The sequence below is a fragment of the Rhodnius prolixus genome, unplaced genomic scaffold (assembly GCF_049639745.1).
Source record: "Rhodnius prolixus isolate KJV_2025 unplaced genomic scaffold, Rpr scaffold_3, whole genome shotgun sequence".
NCBI lineage: Eukaryota > Metazoa > Arthropoda > Insecta > Hemiptera > Reduviidae > Rhodnius > Rhodnius prolixus.
In genome coordinates, this window is record NW_027411603.1 from 16813006 (window position 1) to 16816757 (window position 3752).

Consider the following 3752-nt stretch of genomic DNA (forward strand, 5'->3'; position numbering starts at 1 on the left):
AAGCAAGATGAGTTTGAGTATTTATTTTTGTTTTAACATTTATTTCTTATTTTTGTATTTGTATAAGTGTTATGCATGTAGTTAGATTGGAATACCCGCAGGGATGCCCATATATCCGTAGATTACTCCTTTCTACCCTTACTAGGAGCAAGAGAATGTTGAAATTCAAAAGGTGAAGGGACAAATTTATGACAGAAAAATTATAAGATCTTTTTTTGTTATTAGAACGTTTAATTTCACATTCAGAAAGGATACATTGGGTTACATCTTAATCAGTTATGTTACTTCTAATCGTCCTAATAATTGAAAGCTATACAATAAACTAGCGATGTGTTTCGTAAATATCAAAACAAAATAGTAATAAAAACCTGTAATAATAGTTATAATAAAAGGAGAATTAAGAAATTTATATGCAAATCAGTTAGTATAAATATTAACCGAAAAAAAAATGGAGAAGGAGTGATTTCATGCTGTTAAGGAACTAAAAATAGAAAATAATCTATTAAAAGAGTTATATCATTTAGTTTAGAGAATGAGAAACTTATAACCATCAGGAACCTAAATATACTCGTGTAGAAGAATTCTTCTGCTCCACCACCACCCGTGCTACCCAGTCGAATAGCCGGGTACATCAACAGCACTAATTCTTTCTATAACCCTCCACTTCTTGTAGACTGGTGTTGTTCTTCTTCAGCTAGTCTCTTGACATTTTGTATTCAACCTTGAACCTGAAAAATAAATTAGTCCTTAGCATTTAATTATACGCCTGTTTTCACAACCAAAACCTAATTGCTTACACTAATTCCTATTATTTATTTTATTTATCTTTTATTTTTTAAATTAATTTATAATTTTAAAAGAAGTTCAATTTAATTATTTGTTTCCTTGCAGGAAGGTAATGAGCTAGACTCAACCAGATAAATATCAGTTTAGGGAAATAACTATGATTTATTTTTAAATATCTAATTTCCTGTTTTTATTTTTTTTTGTTCTTTTTTCGCTTTAAAAAAAATATTTCCTTTCAAGTAATTTTCTTTATTGCTTCTTTTTTGCATTTGTAAACGAAATAAATTACAAAGAGATAAGAGACTATTGCATGTTAAAATTTGCATGCAGTGGTTAAATTAGATTTTCAAACGAAATTTATTATTTTCATTAAAACGTAACTATACATTGAAAATTAATAAACAAAAAAAATATCTCCTTTTTTCTGAACACAAACTAAAGAAAAATTATGGAAACCTTCAAAGATTTTCTCAAGGTTTTTCTTAATAACTATTTTTTTAAAATTTTTATGAAATGAATAATTGTTTTATTCCATGAAACAATTACCCAGCTTTACATTGTCTGTTATTTCTCTTTTTACGAAATAAAAGTAATTCATTAAAAGTTGATGGAACAAAATGAAATACCTAATACAGTGGTACCTCGGTTCTTGACCACAATTCGTTCCGGGAGTGCGGTGGAGTACCAATTTGATCGAGAACCGAAACAATTTATCCCATAAGAAATAATATAAACTACGTAGTTTTACTACAATATGCCGTTTTACTGGCCTAATTTTTATATTTTATGTAAATACATGTATCTAAAAAAGAAATAAGATCTAAAAGTGTAAATATAAAAAATCTCGGGTGTTCGAGTTCCAAAAGTTTGTTCGGATTTCAGGACAATATGGTCGAATACTGATTTGTTCGAAAGAGTCAAGTCGTTCGAAAACCGAGGTACCACTTTAGTTTGATTAATACACTGATTAGAAAAGTGCCTTTAATGATTGTTTTATGCTCTTCATGGCTTACCACTTTAATCCTAAATTAGTTTCTTAGTACTATTGTACTAAGTTTGCCTCTAAAATTCTTATATAGCTCAATAATATACATATAAAGCTTTTTTTTTAGCTTACTGTTCGTTGATTGAAAGCTACAGAATAATGCCCTGAGTTCGGCAGCGCTCTGAAAGAAGCTATGGGCGCCTATGATCTCAGATTTTGATGTTGCCTTAAAAAAATCTCATAAAATTTAATGAGAGATTTTAGATGGCTAGCTAGCGCTAATGGCCAAATTGTCGATGCGTAAATAAATAATTAAATATAATAAGTGCATTACATTTAATCACATGAAATTAATAAAAAGAAGTTAAATTAAAAATTTGTCCGAATAATTTTGGAACTTTTAAAAATTAATTAAACAAAAAAAGAAATATCAAAATTTAGCTTTACGTCAATACTTTCTGAGTGTAAATTGAAATAACTCTCTGATATAAATTTACGTCTGAATAGCAATTCGAAATAAAACACCTCATACATATTAATGTAGCTCGGTAGGTGATAATGTACTCTGATAGGCACCTTAAGCAAACCTACTTAAGTTATGTAAATTAATCGTTTATTAAATTAGATATGTTCATGTTACCTTACTTACCTTTACTACCTTCTTCAAATATTTATTGTTATTCCACTCTTTTGGATTTTTTTAATTTTATTTTTAGTAAACTATAAAATGAAAGACTTTTTTTTAGCGATTTTCAGACTTTTTGTATTCTATATTATTTTTTATTATTCTTTTACAGCAAAATAATGGTTTTATTAGAATTTAATTTGCACTTTATTATTTTATTTTTCATTAGCTTTTTATTTGTGTTTTTTAAAGGAGAGTTAAAACATCCCAGGATTTGTAGCTTTCAATTATTGAAGGTGGCCAGTTCTATTTATAGCCAGCAATTGCATTTAAGTATTCCATGGTCAACTTTGTGATATTACTGATGTGCAAGAGCAAAATCGATAAATAAGGTCCAGCCAGGACAATAGAGTACCAATTAAGAGGGTTTATAACTGTTGAAAGACTTACCAATGTGAACTTTTTGACGATTGGAATTTGAGAACTCTTGAAAGTTAAAAACGAAAAATCTAAAATTTTTTGCTTAAACTTCCCCCATTTTAAGATGGAAATCTCATCTAGTCAAAGACCAAAGTAAGGATCTTGGGCTTAGAGTTTAGCTTCTTAAATTATTTCAGAAGTTAAGTGTGCTTTTTGGACAAACAGATTGTAGAAATATCATTAAACGGCTTTTATCTGCTAATTTATATCCATCTCTGATAATGCATGAAACTTTAGCCGTGTTTCCATGTGAGAAAGATTTTGTATAACTTAGGATTCAATGCCAAAGCGATTATATCTAGGATATCTTCCTAATATAAAGAACCATATGAACGCTTTAATTTCTATTTTAGCTGTGCCAAAGCGATTGTATCTAGGTTATCTTCCTAATATAAAGAACCATATGAACGCTTTAATTTCTATTTAGATGTGCCAAAGCGATTATATCTAGGATATCTTCCTAATACAAAGAACCATATGAACGCTTTAATTTCTATTTTAGATATAAAAATAGTATTACCAATATGTACAATTCATGTATTGCTATTAATCAGTTATAATATTTTCTGTTTTAATAAATTAATTGTTTTTGGTTCTTAAAGTGAGATAGACTTATTGCCTGACTTCTTCACATAGCCGAAATTGTGATTTTGTCACTTTTTACAATTTTGAATAATTACTACCTTTTTGAAAAGTTCAAATAACTTGAATCGAGAAATTTGAACTAAGAATTTAAACAATATTTAATAAATATCTATTTTACTAAGATAGAATTCATTTATCAACTAGCAACCAATCGATCAGAATTAATAATATTCATTATTCTACTCAATGATTGCAGAATAATAGAACCAAGTCGTTTTGTAAAGTTTGTTC

At 28.1% G+C, this 3752-nt stretch overlaps 1 long non-coding RNA gene across 1 annotated transcript; it reads right to left on the reverse strand.

Moving 5' to 3' along the window:
* Positions 1-266: 266 nt before the first annotated feature.
* Positions 267-3181, reverse strand: LOC141453483 (uncharacterized). The gene is made up of 3 exons (XR_012458027.1): positions 2847-3181; positions 2421-2491; positions 267-728 (listed from the first exon to the last, which is right to left on the reverse strand). It is a non-coding gene; the product is annotated as an uncharacterized lncRNA (long non-coding RNA).
* Positions 3182-3752: the final 571 nt, after the last annotated feature.